General features: G+C 43.1%; 1 protein-coding gene across 14 annotated transcripts in view; it reads right to left on the reverse strand.

Moving 5' to 3' along the window:
• The window catches only part of ATXN1 (ataxin 1), a 218,110-nt gene that overhangs the window by 71,615 nt on the left and 127,442 nt on the right, over window positions 1-19,053 (reverse strand). The gene's annotated exons all lie outside the window — the stretch shown is intronic.

Below are 19,053 nucleotides of genomic sequence, written 5' to 3' on the forward strand. Positions count from 1 at the left end.
GATCCACCAAACCCGGAGCGCTGGGGCTGCGCATCCCTTCCCCAAACCGCCCTCATAGAATCACACACAGAATCACAGAATGACTCGGGTTGGAAGGGACCTCAAGGATCGTGTAGTTCCAACCCCCCTGCCTGGCAGGGCCACCAAACATACACATTTACTAGATCGGGTTGCGAGCTCAGGCTCTGGCAGTCAGCGCTTGTTCATTCGACTGGATGCTAACAGTGAAGAAAGGGGCCAGGCTGCTCGGGATAATGCACTGGATGGTGATAAAAATGTTTCCATGGAGCTGTGCAGCCAAACAAAAATTGCTGCCCTTTTATCTGATGTGCACACATTTCATACTTGCAATATGTCTAAAGTGATTTTATGACTAAATCCTGGGAAAAATGCAAAGAATGCTTGGCTAGAAGCATACTTTTCCAGTAAAAACACAACATGGCTTATTAACTGCGGCACTTGGAGGAGGCTATTCAGCATGAAGTGCATTTTTTCAGCTCAAGACCGAAAACATGTGTTTGGCTATACGTTTTCTTTGGCTTCGGGCACCAATTTGACTGACTATGTTAGAGGGGTCTCAGAGCCCTTTCAGCATAGGCTAACACTAGCACAAATGAAGCATCATTCTATTACACGTGTTTGGGTATCACTGCTGAAGGCAAGGTTACAACCTCCTGACTTTTTCAGAATATATTAAGGTGAAATAATGGAAACAAGAAGTTCCATTAGGTACCTCGTTAAGATTTTTGTAGTTGCTGATCAGTGGCAACCTTGTTATGGCAACACTTTTCAAAGTCACTGAGAGAAATGTTAATTGTGGCGATGGCGGGTGGGGACACCGCACAATGCGCTGCAAGAGCCGTACTATTAGTGTTACCGTGAGAACACATTATGCCATTCCCATTCTATCTTTGCATGCTGGTGGGTGTAGGGTGATGCGACTCCAAATGATGTCAGATTACCCAGCCTACATTTTTTTCTTGGAAAGAAGCTCCTTCCTCCATTTCTCCAGCAGAAGGCCTTGGAAACACAGTGCTTAGGAGTGCTTGCTGAGCTGCATCGGGCTCCAAGGACATCTCCATGCTGCCTGGAATTTCTTCAGCAGGACAAGGAGAAAGAACGTGCTGCTCCAATGCCTGGAAACACTCGAACATGCTCACTGGGGCTTGTGAAACAAGGAGTGCTGATAACAAGGCTTGGTTTTCTGGACTAATCCCCAGGAAGCAAGATTTCACTGCCCAGAGTGGGCTGGGCTCCAGGCAATGTCGGGCATGTTTGTAAGCGGGTCATAATGTCGCTCCTCTGCTCTCCTATTAAAATACTAATTGTGAAAGCTTTTGTCTCTAATCTGCATCTAACAAACGGGCAACGCTGCACAAAGGGGAAGAGTACAACTCGGTCCAACACGCCTGAAGGGTACACTATCTCCTCATCATGCAGCTACTACTCATGAAACTGCCCAAGATAGAGCTTGTCAGGAAACACAATCAAATAATGGGTTTTGCTTTGAGCCAGCAGTGGGTTTGTACCTCTTTGCTTCCCCCATTCCCCAGTGCACCGTGAAAAGCCAAGCAATGGACCAGTGCCCACAGTTCTGGGGCCAGCCTGGGCACATCGGCCCGGGTTGCACAAACTGCTCCGGGCAGTAAAACTGCACCGGCCAGCAACACTGTGTGTGTTAAATGCAAAGAGAGTGCACAGTTCCACCCCAACAGACAGACACTCACTGCAGGACAGGTGGCCAAACCATGAGGATTAGTCAGCTCATGTTTGAGCCAAAGACAAAATATTTTAAAGTCCATTCTGGGGCACGACACACTCCCTGTGTTGGCTGGCACTGCCTATGCTGAGCAAGGCAGTGACCAGAAGACTGAGCTCCCATGTGTGAAAAGATGGGTCATGGGTGGGGAGGCAGAGAGACACTATCCAGTCCAGTTCAACCTTCCATGGTACAGTGGGGTAAGCACCCTTTTCACCCCCACTCCTTTACCTGTCCTGTGGATGCCAGAGCTGTGAGACTGGGCCTACACTGATCACCTCACTTCCATCTTTTCAAATGGCAGCTTCTCAAAATGACAAAAGGAACCATATACACCACGTTGAGCAGCATTTGTTTCTCTTCTGGAAGGCTGTGCTCGCTGTAAAGACAGGGATCAGCTTATATTTTTTTCCTCTAGAAAAATACACCGCAGTATTTTTTTCTCTTGGATGAAGGCAATAAAGAGATAAATGCTACTTCTGAAACCTGGAAGTTTTTTAGTCTTTTAGCGTCTTTCCAATGTGCACTGAAGCTTTAAAGATTAATTCTGAAACTTCTTAAAAAAAAAAAAAAAAAGAAAGAAAAAAGCAGTTTTCAAATTCGACAATTCTTCCTACACAGGTAGACCCTTGCTTTGCCACATAAATATATGCTCACATATGCAAGCTCTTCTGCCAGTCACGTGCACAGGACAAGAAGCCTGTTCCATGGTCTATGTGGAAATCCTAATAAAGTTGCTGGGAGGTGAAAGCATGGAAAGAAGGCATAGAGCAGCCTTAAGCACGTGGCTGTGCCAGGACAACACCTCAGCTCTTCTCACAACTCTGAGTATTTAAATGTAAGGGGAAAGTACGAGTAACACCATCTTCTTTGAAGTGAGTCTGTTGGCAATTGCAGACGTGTTAATGTGTGTGCGTGTAAAAGGAAAAGATTGCTTATCACATACTGAAACATGTATTTTCGTTCATCACAAGACCAACGCATGGGGTTTTCCCTCCGCTAAACAGCCCCACTCTTCGTGGTTGTCCCTCGGCTTCTAACATTTCTGCCTGCTTCTCCTATAGCCCATTGGTGACTGCGCTCCACTCCTGAAATGCAGTTAGTGCTGAACCATTTATACCTCATCCAAGATGCAAGTCTCACACTTGGCACAGCTGATGAGCCCTAAAGGGAGCTACTGCCATGTAAGGCTGCTCGGCTGTGCACTTAGTGCCACCTCATCCATATCGGTGTCCCATTTACCTTTACAGCTACAACCCAGGCTTGCTGATACTCCATCCACAAATGTCAGACCAAGCTCTGAGCTGTCGATTGCTCACTTCCTTTGCCTCTTAACTCTGCAAGAGAATGTTCTGCTGATCCACTGCAATTTTTCTGGTGCTTCTTAATTTTGGTGTGCTTACCCTGAGCTGCAAAATGGCACTTCGCACATTATAGTTTGTAGTGAAACAGGCAATTTTTCTCCAATCACCTTCCTTGCTCTTTTATTCCTCTCTATTTTAGGCAACTTTCAGATGAGAACAATGTCAGACTGACAGCTCTGGAGACCAGAGTATTTCAGGGAGGGGAGCCAAGCACAACTAACAGCTAAGATGAGCTCTGTACTGCAAGAAAATGCATGCATTTTCAGTTGGTGTTAGTCACTGAAAGTCCCCGTTCACCAAAATAATGTGCTGGGCAGGTACAAGACCAAACCTACCCACCCAAATTGCTTCAAGGGACCAGGACTCACATCACTCATCTAGGGGGATGAATCACACCGGTCAAGAGTTTGCTCTCCATTCCCACACAGTCTCATAACTCTGCAGAGGATGAACAGAGTTAGTCTTAGAATCAGAGACTGGTTTGAGTTGGAAGGGAAGACGATGTAGTTCCAGCCCCCCCGTCATGGGCATGTATAGCTCTCATCAGATCAAGCTGACCAGGGATCCATCCAACCTGGTCTCAAACGCCTCCAGGGATGGGACATCCACAGCTTCTCTGGGCAGCCTGTGCCAGTCCCTGAACACGCTCACAGTGAAGAATATACTTCCAATATCCAATCTAAATCTACCCTTGTTTAGTTTAAGGCCATCACCTCTTGTCCCATCACCCCTTTCCCTCTCCAGCTTACCTGCAGGCCCCTTCAAGTACTGCAAGGCCACAATGGGGTCTCTCTGGGGCCTTGCTCTTCTCCAGACTGAACAAGCTCAACTCTCTCAGCCTCTCTTCAGAGGAGAGATGCTTCAGCCCTCTGAGAATCCTTGTGGCCAGCTCTGGAGTCATTCTGACAGCTCCATGGCCTTCTTATGTTAAATCAGTTCACCAAAGGATGATGAAGAGAGTTACTTCATAGATCATTCTCTTGAGATCTAACGAACAACTGATTGTCAATTTAAAATCTATCCCAGAATTTGAGCCTAACAGGACTACTTACAGAAAAGCTCCAAGTAATACCATAAGGATAGTATTTTTTATTGGAGTCTACAAAACATAACAGGAACACGGTTCCAGTTCGTATCTCTTTTTGAAATTCAGCTTAATCTTTACTGTTTTGTGAAGTAAAAAGCAAACTTCACATACACAGCTGAGAAAAGCCACCGCTTTTCTTCCAAATCTGGAGCACATGCTTTAATTTAATAGATTCAAAACCATTTTTGAAAGACTTTTGTCTTCCATTAGTATACACTCACAGAGACACGATGCTACCTGAGAGTTGACCCCAGCTGTTCCTTCCAAACAGGCTTACAGACAATGAGAACAGAAGCACATTAAAAAGCAGAAGTGTCTTTCATTATTTACAAGCATTAAGTGCTAATACGAGATAATAAAAAATCAGTAAGTCAGACAACCAAAACCCAGAGTACAACTAAATGATAAAACTAGCCTTTAAAACCTTGATTTCCAGGCCAAACCCTGTTTTAGGGTTGTTAAAAGCAGTTAAACAGCCAGCAGAAGCTAAGATATACATGGTGACCAATGGCTGCTTTAGTTCACCAATATCCATCACACCAATTGATTATGTATAGTCTGCATCAGTCATTTAATAAAGGAGAAATAAAGCCATTGTAATAGAATATAGCTTGCAGGATCAATAAGTCCTGCTAAGGAAATAAATGTTTTGACAACACCTCAACATACATTTCTTTCCACACCTCTGTCCCCATCCTGCTACTTAGGTGGCAGCAGGAAATGCTTAACCTTGCTTTTCAAAGACCCTGAAAACCCTGTAAAACCAGCCATGACATGTAAGCTGTACAGGAGGTCTTTAGAGAGCAGTACTCAGGATGCTGCTACTGTGGTCTGCACACTGTTATGGCGCTTGGCACTGGGAAGCCTGTATGGTCTCCTCTATACTCAGTGCAAAGCATCAGAGGATGCAAACCCTGGAAATTCTGAGTGTGCCAGCAGCAGACTATTTTCCCTGTGAAATTACCTAGTGTGGACCTGAAAGGAAGGAGGAGATAGCTTTATCTCCTTCATTTACCCATGGAGTGGCAAACAGAGTGCACATCATCCATTCAAAGCCTCACAGCCCCAACAGTGCAGAGAGCCTAGCAGGAAGGAAGAATTATGGTGGATACGGTGCCACAAACATAACCATCCCCACTGGGTTATTAAAAAAATAAAAACCCTTAGTTTTCATCATAAACTCTGCAGCTTTCTAGTCATGCACTTGCAAATTAGCCTTCTGTCCATACAGAAAAACACAGACATAAGAGACCAAGCACCTACACGAAAAGCACAATTTAAGAACTCGGGGATTGCTGAGATACAGCAGAGCAGTGAATGAGTAAACCAGACCCGTTTGCTCAGCCTTTCTCACTGGCAGCAGCTGTTTGCTGCCTGCCAATAGCTTTTCCTCTGACTCTGAGAACGGCCCTATCAGCCTGTTCCAAGTCGAGCATAAAAAGTTTATCACCAGGTAGTTTTACAGTAAGGCAACTTGTGCTCTCTTTCGCAATGGTTTAATAAGTGTAGCAAGCAGAGGCAGCTGCAGGGCAGAAACATTAACAGCGAGGGATTTCTGTGCTTCTGTGAGGAAACTCCTATTCAAATATATGCTAAAACGCAGCACTATCAGAAACCCCCACACCATTTCTAGCCACTGTCAGTGCTTGTATCTCCACAGATAGCACCGCAAAGGGTAAAATCACCTGGAAGGGGATGGTAGGTCCCCTTCAGGGCTGTATCCTGGGGCACTCAGCCTTTGTCAGGACTCATTTAAATGATTCAAGTGACGTGGCTTCCACCTCGTCCCGCTGGGGATTATCCCACAATCTAGCAGATCTCACTAGCTGCAAGTGCTTCTGGATTTCAGCCTGCATTTTCTGGGCTCAGAAATGCCTGGTCACACTGCTCTGACCACCCAAACCAGCTCCTCTCCAGACCTGGATATTTGAGAACAAGATTGGTAGTTTTAGCATCACCCTCATCCTTTACCCAGTTCTTTCATTCAGACAAACCATTCGTATTTAACTCTTAATCTCTCTCCTCTAGCGTATTAATCTCTTTCGTTGCAGCTGTCTGAATTCTCTGCAATTTGCCAAAGCCTTTCTGGTAATGACAGACTCACGCACACATGAACTTTGTATCTCCTAAAGCTCCGCCTGATAAAAGACACAGACCATTACGCACGCACACAGAAACATGCCAGACGTTTTCCAAATTCATTCTTTTTATAGAAAGAGCTTAACTTCTCTCAGGCAGGAAGTAAGAGGCATTTGTCTTTCTAAGTCCCCTAGCAGAGGTGGAAAAGTAACATACTGTACTTCTTTCGGATAAATAACTAACTGGCTCCCAACTGTTTTCCACTACTGCTCATTCTGTCTTGCAAAGGCAGTATATTTATTGATGCCTTCCTTTTCCAGGTCTCTAAGGAAGCTCATGTGGAAACTTCATGTTCTGGTTTTCAGCAACTGCTCAATTTGCCTTGGTGCAGCTAGCTGCTTAAGGACAGCTCACGCTTGTCCCTCACACTCTCCCTGGGCTCCTTTTTGCTGTGAAAACCAGATGCGTTCCTGAAGGGAACTTACTCCCAGGAGGGGAGTAAACTCTTTGAAAGGGCTGACAATAGCAGGACAAGGGGAAATGGCTTTAAGTTAAAAGAGGGAAGATTTAGGTTGGATGTTAGGGGAAAGTTCTTCACTAGGAGAGTGGTTAGGCCCTGGAACAGGCTGCCCAGGGAGGTTGTGGATGCCCCGTCCTTGGAGGTGTTCAAGGCCAGGTTGGACGGGGCCCTGGGCAACCTGATCTAGTAAATGTGTATGTTTGGTGGCCCTGCCAGGCAGGGGGGTTGGAACTACATGATCCTTGAGGTCCCTTCCAACCCGGGTCATTCTGTGATTCTGTGATTTTGTGGGGAATGGTAACAGAGATGAATAAGGAAAGATATGCATAAGGAAACCTCATTCAACACTACCTTTCTTTAGCATTTTAGAAACTCAAGGTTGCTGATGGACAACGAAACATGGCGGAGAAAGACGCTACCTTACCATAGGGTAAAACCTGTGCCACCTTGATGTGGAATTGCATCTCTGCACCAGCAGTGAGCAAGTGTACCATCAATCTCCATGCAGCAGCCACCTTTTTCCCAGGTGGGCTTCTACACAGTGCACACTCTAAATGTTTAATCCTGAATGCTTTAAGGGCTGAAAGGTATTCAGCAACTAACAAGTATCATGTAAGATCAACTTCCCAGCTGTAGTTCATGTGACTTCAAGTTCCATTTAATGCAACAAGAACAGCAAAAAGAATGGGGGAAAAGAGCACATGCCATATCCAAATGTCCTTTCAACTGAAAACTCATTCACCGCAAGGCAGGGCAGAGGGAGAAAAGCCTTTACAGGTTGATGCCACTTAACTACAGGCAAGTCCTCTGCTCTAGCAAGGTGACTCCCAGTATCTAGCATCAGAAATCTTTTATTCCTCTCAAAGTCCAGGACACTTCGACAGCAACAGAATTGAAAAAAAGATAATAATAAGGCAGCCACTGAAGATCTTATTTGTTTCACTTTTCTCTCTTTTTTTTTTTTTTTTTTACAGTACCCAACAGGAATTTTTATTCAAAAGTTGGAAGAAGTGAACCAAAACTCTTCATCTCCTGCTCGTTTCATACGAACAAAGCATGTACATGCAAATATCCTGAGCATAAAGAGAAACTCTTAAAGTCATTATCACATTATTTGTACCCTGAAGCGAGTCATAATTTGTATGCACCCTGCCAAGTACTTTCTGTCAAAGCTGAAGTAATTATTAGGATGTATGAAAGCAGGTGTCACTTCTGGCAAGTTATAAGATGGCTTTATATTCTCAGTTGCGATGGGATAAAAATGATCCTTAAAAAGAGCATAGCAGGCCATTACTTTACATCCAGTATCTATGTGAAACTAACAGTTGCTGCTTGTACTCTGTTGGTTTTTTTTCCCCTCCTTGGGATTTTAATTAAAGATTCAAGCTACTCCGAGACAAAAACTAAAAATATGTGCAAAATCAATCCCATTTTGCATAATTTCTGTTTAGTTTCATAACCAGCTGTCAAGCCATCTGACCCTGATTTGCATGTGCTACAAGGCAGGCAGCCGAACTCGCTTCCACGTCCCTGTCCCCACTCACTCCCACACGTGAACCTCCGGCTTCTCACAGGAATCTGTGCTGCAGTGCTTCAGGACAAGAGGGGACGCTGATTGTTATGATTACGGGCCCAAAGCGTTTCCAACTTAGGTGCCTACATTTAAACACCAAACTCCATGTTTAGGCATCTGAACGAGCAGCCAGTATTTCAAAGGTGCCGGGCACCCAGCATCTCCCTATTTGTTTCTGTCAAACTTGCCAAAAAGAACATCTGCTTTTAATTAATTCTCAGAAAGCTGCAGGTACGCAGGAACCTTGAAAACCATCCCACTTACTTCAGTCCCTGAAGATACATCCAGGTGCCTACCTCTAGGCAGTCAACTTTTAAAATGCTGAAAAAGAAAAACCAGGATTGTTTTGTGTATATACGTGTATATATATTTTTATATCTCTTTATATATATACTTCACATACAGATAAAGCCTTTGGATTCATGTTCCGTAATTGACATATGACGTGATGTGGAAGCAAGCAGATCTGACTCTGTTGGAAAGCAGCATTTCATGTTGCAACTGGAATTGTACATTGTTAATGATTAACAAAATTGTAGTATCTGGGGAAACTTTCTTCCAAAGTTGCTCCTCTTCCTTGGTTAAGCAAGCAAGCAAGCAAACTAACCCCCAAAAGTAGATGCACTATGCAAAGGCTGCATGGAAACTGGAAATTTACTAGTGTATTTATTATGCAAGTTTATTTTCCTTTTCTTTCATTCAGACAGACACCCACGTTCTTGACAGTGTAGAGCTTGAAAAGTTTTGGTTGGCTTCTCTTTTTTTTTTTTTTTAATTTAAAGACTGCAAACAGAAGAAAAGCACAGGCTACCACCTGCCTCTGCATATCTTCAGAGCGTGCATTTGTGCTTCTGTGCACCATGCAACTGACAAGGCCAAAAGAATAATACACAAACACAGCAGCAATATTCTGCCCTACAACAAAACCCCAAATCAAAGGGCAACAACGTGAGAATGCACGTCTGCACATGCACAAAATGCTGCCCTGAACCACAGACTAGGAACTACTCAGTCAATGGAAAGTTACTGCTCTGAGCCTGCCCTATTTCTTATTGAGATCTGCCAGGTAAGTGAACGCTCCTGTGTGCAAATGTTGTCAATGTGCAAGATCACAGTGACACTTCAGATTTATAAAAAAACCTCACAAACTAGGTTTACAGTACATACACAACACCCGGTTAGTTTGTACCTGTGCAGTGGAAAGGTTGGTATTTCCACACCTGAAACCCACGGAGTTCCACATGCTGCACTATGGCTCCAACCGAGCTGCCACAGGCACAAAAAGCACAAGACAGAAAAACCAACACTGTCACCACTGTTATCTTGTTTGTTCAAAGACTCAGATTCCAATCAGGCAAGAAAAGGAGATGAAAACATATGCCCAGGGAAATCCAGAAGCAGTTCTACATTAGGCTTACATAAAGAGGACAAAAAACAAGCCAGAGCTGCTGTCCCCTTCTGAAGGTCCAACAAAAGTCTCCCACAGCATTCTTGAGTGGTTCCTTCAATGGGAAGCAAGCCCAATCTGTGAGGCCAGGCTGGTATCCTGATGGTGAGAGGCCTGCCACACAAGGATGGGCCACAGCACTGGAAGTAACAAGATTGCTGGCTGGATTTATTGACAGCTCTACGGAAAATGCTACCTGGTGAGGTGTGGGATAGAAACATGGTTAAGTCTTTCAGACTGAGAGGTTAAAAAGCTTTGAGGAAGAAGTGTTGATACCTGCAAGAGAAATAACCCCAGACACAGCCTGGTGAGGCTTGCAAGCAGCATCACCCAGGCTTGCAGAGGAGCATATCTAGCAAACACAGCAGGAGAGAGACAGATCCTTGAGACTATCCAGATATAGCCCACAAGAAGCCAATTACTATGAATATTTTAGAGAGGTGAATGCATTTAAGAAAAGCTCTGTGACACTGGAATCAGTACCCTGAGGAAGTCCTGCTGCTGAGAGGCACAGCACACAGACACCACCACAGCGCTGCTCGGGGCACTTCTGTAAGTGCTGCAGCCACCACTTCTCAAGCCACAGACAGAATGGTATCCTGTCACACGGGCATGGCCTCGTGAAACACCCAGTGTTTCTCATCCAGAACATGACAAAAATCAATTGATTTCATTTTGGTGCCAGAAGGAAGCATCAAGGTGCAGGAATTGCCAATAAGAATTATCTCCCTCTCCCAGGGTATGCTGAAGGGTGCAGAATACAACTGCAGGCACGACCCTATTTTCACTGTACCTTACTAGCCTGGAAACACTCAGAGCAGCCACTTTGAAGGGGTTAATCCACCCACTGCAGCATTTCTGGTAATGACTCACAAAATCCCACACAATTCTGATACCATTTTCTTGATAAAACTAGAAGAAGAAGAAGAAAGAAAGATGACAAAACCCTAGTAGTTGTTGTTAGTAGCAAGGTGGTGGTGCACGAAGCCAACAGACATCAAGTGGTACCAGCAGAAAGCTGATCTCCATGCAAAGACCCTTTATAGACAGGGGCTGGAAAGGCAGGTTCTTCATCCTGTCACCAATAATTTGCCTCGTTGTACGTTGGGACTTACACAGATGTTTGCATAATGTCTTGCATATGGACAGCAAAAGGAGCATTCATCTCAAGAATGACGTGATTGTCTGTGCTGTAAGGATAATGAGGGAAAACTCTCAACATGCATCCAATGATACAGCTAAGCGAGAAGCCAAACTGTTCCCAAATGAAAGGGCTTCTCATGCAGTCAATGACAAAATTCAGACAAGATTTAATAGCAGTCTTTTTTCCTCTCATTTAAAAACCTGAATTAAATTCTACTCAAGCATCTTATGATGATATTCAGGAGCACATACCAGAGCATCGCAGTGTTCACTCACCACCACAGAACATTAACTGAACTTGCTCTGAAATAAATGTTCAACTATTTATAGAGAAGCCAAAGGAGAGGGGAAAAAAAAAAAAAAAATGAAGATGCTTGCTGGGATTTTTTTTTATTTTTTTTATATTTTTTTGGCAGACTTCACTTGAAAGCAGCCAAACTCCCTTCTGCTTCTGTAAGGCAAAGGAACAGAGTGCTGGGTGTGCTGAGGTCACAGGAAGAGAGCACTTAAGACTGTGCTTAAATCTGGGACAGCACTGTACCAGTTGCTTGGTCCTAAAGCTCCCAAACCAAGCTTTGCCTTAGGAGAAATAACACTTAAGTACTGCCTGAAAGAGAGATGCTCTCCTGAGGCTGTTCTTGAGCAGCCCTTGTAAGACTCCACAGCCTACTGCAGATTAGTGCCTGACGTTTTGTTCACTTAAGGGATTCAGAATCCATGAGTACACCCAGCACTCTGATCAAGTGCCCAGCACCCTGGAGGATGGAGTGGTCACACTGAGCTAACAGGCTTGGGAAGAGATGCTGCAGCAAATTCAGCCCTGTGACAAAAAAAAAAAAAAAAAAAAAAGCATACAGAGAAATCTGTATCTGGACCATTTTCAGTAGAAAAGAAAAATATGAAATAATTGGTTTGTGGAAACATGCAGTGTGTGAAGGCCAATACCAATAACTTCAAATTCATTTATTTTCCTTTGATTTTTTTCAATTTAATACTCTGAAGAAATTCCGGTGAAAAGAAATAAAATTTATACGAGAAAAAAGCAGGTAAAGCCATTTCAGAAGTACTTTTCACCAACATTAAAAATCTCTCTTCAAAATAAGACAGATTGTAAGAGTGAGCTTCCATGTCATCCTTCCTATAACAACATTATCACCAGACACCAGGCTGGATGTGGCTGTGGGCAGCCTGGTCTGGTGGTTGGAGACCCTGCACATAGCAGACAGGTTGAAACGCGATGATCATTGTGGTCCTTTTCAACCCAGGCCATTCTACGATTCTATGATATGTCCCTACCTTTCTTCTCAGTTGGGCAAAAGAACAAGTTTCAAGAGCTGCCACTGGTTCAATTAACTCAGAGACTGAAACTGCACTGTCAGCTGGTTGTAACATCACCCTATTGCTTTCGCGATCTGAGCACCCTGAGCACAAAAACTCTACATTATCTCCTCCTCATCCTGATGTTGTCTATACCAAAGAGCAAAAGTCAGTGCAGGACTGTAGAAGGCAGTCACTTTGGAAAGCTGAGCAGTACCACCGAGCAAAACTGTTAACCTTAGTTTTGCAAGGTGAAAGATTTGTATAACGCTTTTTCCTCCAACTATGTGTATTTACTCTAAAAAATCAATTTCCTTTGTTGCTATTTATTGCTGCATGTTGCTCAGTGGTTCTGAGAAACTGCATGGAAAATCACAGCACTGCACATGTCAAATTGACCCTACAGGGTCATGCCACCAGTACGTGCTTCATCCCAAGAAGCAAGTCTGCCAAAGTCGTGCTGTGCATATCATCACTAAACCCATGAGGAAATGCAAATTTGCCTGTATCATAGCTTATTTGCATAGCTTTCCATTGGTTTTGTACAACCTTTTTACAAAATGCCAATTTACTTCACTTTCCTACAGCTTACTGCCAGCGTGAGGTATTTACAGCTTTTATGCAAGGCATATTCAGCAGTTAAAACATAAAGAGACATAATTAAATGCATTCTGGAATTACAACATAGCCTTTGAGATGACAACCTAAGGCAGAGGACTTTGAGACAGAGAAGTGCCAATATCCCTTTGTTAAGGTGCAGAACCCTCCATCTCATATGCTCAGGAGCCGCACAGCTTTTTTCTATTTTGTATCTGATCTGCAAAAGCAGAAATATTTGCTTGCAAACTATGAAGGGCCTGAATCCAGTTACTGAGTACACATTTCACTCACACTGCTATCAGAATGGATGGCTGCCAGTTCAGTGTCTTGGCCGGCATTCAAACACGCTGATTGCTGAGCCTCCTTGGATTCCAAGCTCACAATTTCAGGAAGGAAAAAAAAAAAAAAAAAAAAAAAGAAAGAAAGAAAGAGAGAAAGGAAGAAAAAAAGAAAGAAAATAACCCCTGAACATGAAATGAAAAACCCTTCACTAACATTTTTGAGATGCTACTGAGCTGATTGCCCCCCTCTTTCATCAATTCAGTTTCTGGAAATGGCAAGCACAAGCAGCTTTCTCTGCAAGGAAACCAGTGAGGGAGTTCGGACTTTATGCAGCTATGCTACAATGAACGTTAGATTTGACACAGCCAAGCAATTTCTACACATACAACAAGCTCAGTCTTCATTCAGGTCAGCAGTGGAGGCAAAGACTTGTTTATACTTTTATATCTTAACTTGAAACATAAGAAATAAATGCTTCTGTGACTTCTGTCAAAACTGGGTGAGAGAGCACCTTTGCTGGCATTTCTGGGAGTGTCCAGCTGCGTGCAGGCCCTGCTTTCCCTGCATGGCAGCAGATGTTTTGGGTCAGGCTGCTCAGACACCGCAACAGAGCTTGACAGGTGGTTGTTTAATGGCTTCTACAAGGCATTTGGGAGGGCAGCCTGGCAGCGCTGCATCCTTTATTGTGACAGCTTAATAAGCCAAGTGGAGGCAGTTCAGTACATTATTTTCTAAGACTCTAAATGGAAGTGACCAAACTCCAAAACTGGATGGCCACATATATATAGCCTATAGCCGACACAATAAACAGCATACATGTTCATTTAGCATCCATACAGCAGGACAAGCAGACCCAGTCCTGCCACGTCAGTCTGGAAATAGCTCTGCTCTTTGCAAGATTACCTCCACGTGTTACCACACCTCTTAATGCAATCAGGTATATCTATTCAATGATAATTGCTTGGGCTAATTATTAGAAAATTCAATTTATGCTCATCTGCCTGAGGGGAAGGGAGCATAAAATTAACTTGATGTATTTACTTAACTTTTTACAGCATTATTATTATTTAAAACTTACGATAGCACTGTGCCCAGAGGCCTCAGATGGGATCAGGATCCCATCGCATGTACACAAGTATTCACCCAGTCTGATATCCAGACAAAAGTCCTGACCCTGCAAACATTTAGGCAAGAACTTCCCACAGGTTGGGAGCAAGGCCACGGAAATCAAAAGTCTATTAGTCTTCATGGAAGTGAAGCAGGGACATTAAGCCACCACATTCTGATACATGCTGGCAGCAGGCCAGCAAAAGGCCCTATTTTGGAATAAAATGCCATTTCTTGTCGCTTTTGTTTTTATTATTAAATATTTAGATATAAAAACCCCTCCTACCTAGTGCTGCCTTTTCTTGCTCCTATCTTACAACTAAGACCATCATCCATCCAGCGAATACAAAAACGTGCAGGGAGACATTCTGGCCCCAGGAACAGGAGATTCATGTCAACAACCACATTAGACAGTTGTCAGAATCTTTATATGCATGCTGTGTGGCAATTCAATTTATCCTTGTGGTAAACTCTGATGAATACATGTCTGAGGAAAGCACCTAACAGTTCCACTTGCCTTCATTTTTGGATATCTGAACACCAACACTTATAGGTTACCATTTGGACCACCCACCATCCTTGCATAAATTGATCTTTTTACTTATATTCAAACACATTTTTTCAGACACAATCTAATTCAACAATTGTACTGGTCAGACAGTATTATCAGTATTATCATATTAATCGATATACTGTCACTATTTTAATTGACACTCAAATATTTTACAATATCAAATCAAAAGTAGGGCAGATTTCACCTTAAACTCCCCTGAGAACTGGCTGTACTGACATGAGACATGAAAAAGAGAGCAGCAGAAAATGCTGAGAAAGTGAATTATGCCTCCAGGCATCACAAGAAGGGCACTAGAATTAGAAGAACATTAGAATTAGAAGACCATTTCTTCTTCAGGCTCTCCACTGATGTTTTAGAAGAGAGACATCCATCCATATGTCCTCTGTGTTTGCTGAGGCTAAAGGGCAGCACCTATACACAAGCATGGCCTAACCTCCAGGAACCTTCAGAGGCTCCTCAGCTCACAGTAAATGAAGTGTTAGCAATACACTCCATTCCCTGTTCTTCTCTTCATCACAAAAAGAGCTGAGATCAGCCCATACAGAGGAAAAAAATGGAAACACTGAATAAATACTCACTTCAGTGGGCTGTGTTGACAAATCGCCTTGCGGTAGAGCAGTTCAGACAGGGTGAATGCAGGCAAACTCACATTTAAGGCTGGTCCTCCACAGCTCTCTGTGCTCAAACACCAAAAAGACCTTGGAACAGATCTAAAACCCAAACTCACACACTGGTATAGCAGGTGGAGGAAGAACTTCTCCAGGATCGCTGAGTTTTGTTTGAATATGTACGGTGGGATGTCTTCTGCTACCCTTCCACATTCATCTGCTTCAATTTGAGCTGCAGTTCAGGGGAGCTGCTTCAAGGTCCCACTAAAAAAGTCAAGGCTTCTGCATTTAACTGCATCCTTGCAGCACAAAATGAAACAGAGGCAGATGAAAGAAAAAGAAACCATCTTTTAGCCACACAAATTCTATGTAGTTTGCATATCGCTCCTAACACACACTGGCAGCCCACACCAAAAAGGCTCCTGTTTTGGAAGAAAGTGACATTTGAGTCACTTTTGTTTTTATCATTAGATAGGAAGACTTCAAACACCACCTCCTCCCTAAAATGCCACTCAAGGCTTTACTTTGCTGCCATCCTTGCAAGACTGGGTACCTCTCCCATCCTGAACTCAGGACAGGAACATAAGGAACAGGACAAAGACGTGCTGCCTCTGCAACCAGCAGAAAACCCTGGCACTGCTTGCTATTACCCATCCCTCTTTCACTCCACCATTTTCTGGTGAAGAAGAAGCACCCAAACTACCAATTTTTACCCTGCAGGTCATGCTTTGCCCATGCCAGTCTTACTAGTGACATAACTTCAGTTACACTTGTCAGTGATATGAACTTCTCAAGAAAGGGGAATTTTCTGCTCTGAGCATTTCAGACCTTTTGATTGTTGGCTCTATCTTTTTTAATCCCAAAACTAACAACAACACCCATTCTTTGACAACAGGCCTTTATCAAGCTTAAAAAAAAAATACTAATTCAAACTAACCTGCTTGCTTCAAAGCTATGATCATCATTTTAGCTGGCACATCATGAACAAAATGGTCTAGAACTAACCTCAAACAGTCATCTGGAGAAAAACAACATATTTTCCCATGTCATCACCACTATAGCACATACTAACCACAACTATTCAGCCTGTCAATTTTCAGTTTATATTATGATAACTTTACCTAAAAGCATTTCGTGGTTCAAAAACAGCAAGTGCAATGCCAAGGAAACATTCGCTGAACTGACGAGCGTGGCAGGGCTCGTGTCAGGAATAAGCTTTCTGTACAGCAGGAAGCAAAGTGAAAACAAATTTCACTGGGGACAAGGGACTTCTCAGAAATTCCCCGCAATGCTAACACATGTTGGTTTAATCCCAAATAATCATGGTAGATGCAGAGAAATGAATCTTAACTCAGTTGTGAACCTTCCATAAAAATCTTTAATAAATACGGTGAACAAGAAAAGGAAGGGTTTTTTTTCTTTTTAATTGCATTACTAACTCCATTTCCATAAATAGGAAGGATTTTCATGTTCACTGAGTACCTAAGAGAAGTAAAAAAGCAGCGATTTCTGGGAGTCTGGACAGGAAAGTATCTGCCAAGCACAAGGACTCTGCCAAATACACTTTCAGGCATGTAATCCCCACGATTCAAAAGGAACCAAGCATACGTAGGCTTCAGTTACTTACCTCATTTTAAGGAGGATAAAGGCAAAACCCTCATGAACAAGTGTTGTGGTTCAAATTCTATGCTTAAAGCTCCGGACTTTGACAATCATACCCCCACATTGAGGCCTGAAAAACATTCTCAAGCTACTCCACTGCTTGATGTCACCTCCTGCTGAAGCACACAAGAAGTCATTGCATCACCATCTGGCCTGGGGCAAAGAAGAGATGGTCCTGACTGCTTTAGCTGGATGTCTACGTACGAACAGCAAACCAAGCAGCAGAAGAAAACAAAAAGCTCACCTTAAGGAGTCTATGAAAACACTCAGTAACTTACAGTAGCATTCTACTGATTTGCTCGGTCAATGGGATGCGATGCAGGTCTCTACATCAATTATTGAAGGCTTTCCTTATGCAGCCTGTATGAACAATCTGAACCACTCTGTTCTGACTGCACCTTCCCTGTCCCTTCTCAGAAAGGCTGTGACTTTCTAAGGGCAGCACTACTCCTGTGGATAAAGGGGAATGCATGTTCCCTGTGTGGTTTTGGTGGGAAGCACACTGAAGGTGACTTACTGTCCCCAAGGACACCTGATTTCAGTACTGGGCTACTCATAGGCCTGTGCTCTGAGGAAATGGTAAAAAAAAAAAGGGGGCAAGAATGGGGCAAAACAGGTACAGCAGCTGAGCTTGTATTTATTTCAGAAGCAATACCTGGTTATCCAACTACAGTGCCGCATACCCAGACTTACAAAGCCTGAGCATTATAAGTTTGAGCAGATCTTCCACGATCTCACAGTGAGTCTAAGACAGACTGCACCCAGAGCTCACAAAATATAAAGCCACGTTCCTCCACTGCTCCAACAGCAATTTATGTCAATGAATGTACTGCTGCTAACGCGCACTGAGCTCCCACTCCAGATGCCAAAGCCATGCTCCACACAAAGCCCGAACTGTGTGGTGCCCGGGCACAGCTTGCTATTAGCTGTATTTTCCCCTACCTCATGGAAGTTTTAAGGGAGTCACTATGAGAAAAGCAGGAGCATTGTAAGATGCATCCAACCACTCAATAAGCTAACCTCGTTTTTTTCATGTAAGTATTGCAACTCAGCAGTTCTACTATGGAACCCCAGAAAGCATGAGACATTCTTAATTTAGCAAGAACAACTGCATACTATGTCAACTACTGAAAATCTCAGCGTACAGCAGAAAATGTTTTGAGTCAACAGACTGAAAAGTAAGGCTGCTGGATTAGGGTTTTTTTAACAGCATGCTCAACATTCTCAAGAAGAGATTTAAAAGATGTAGTATCAGATATGAAATCCTACTTCCCTGCTTGAAGCTTCTACTACTTTCAGACTGTGCAATATGCTTTTGATTTTTTTTTTTTTTTCAGTATGAAAAATATGCTTTACAGCTCAGGCTTCATGAGTTTCACAGCACTAAAACATAGGCCTAATTTAAAGACAGTAAAGCCTACTGAAAACAAAAAGGGGCTGCTGAAAAGGTAAATATGCCCTGATGTGTTGTCCTGAATAGGAATCAGACTTAAGTATGCAATTGGGTGTCTCTAAAATAGGTCTTCTAATAAGCACAGATCACAACATAACCTTGTGTATCAAATAATAGCAAAAGCTTTTTGTCTTACAGAGAATGACAGCAGAGAAAAACTGGAGGCCTTAGGGCATTAGATTTGATTGCTTTATTAGAATGAATATTAACACGTAGAGGCCAAGGATAAAGACCAAGCTCAAAAGGAATGAGTCAGGGAAGCCATTCCAGATGGAAGAGCCACATAGGATGTGACTCCATCATCTACTGTGGAAATAAAAATGGAAGAAAACTTTGTATTGAAATAGCTTAAGAAAGGAAGATAATACAGAAATCTGAGTAGTAGTAGGAAATAAAAGGCAGAGTGATGAAAGGGAGCCTCCAGACATTCTGAAGTACAGGAACATCAATTGGACAGAACAATGAACTTTCAGCTGTT

Source organism: Coturnix japonica, chromosome 2 (genome assembly GCF_054131305.1).
Source record: "Coturnix japonica strain WE chromosome 2, WE-NBRP24, whole genome shotgun sequence".
Classification (NCBI taxonomy): domain Eukaryota; kingdom Metazoa; phylum Chordata; class Aves; order Galliformes; family Phasianidae; genus Coturnix; species Coturnix japonica.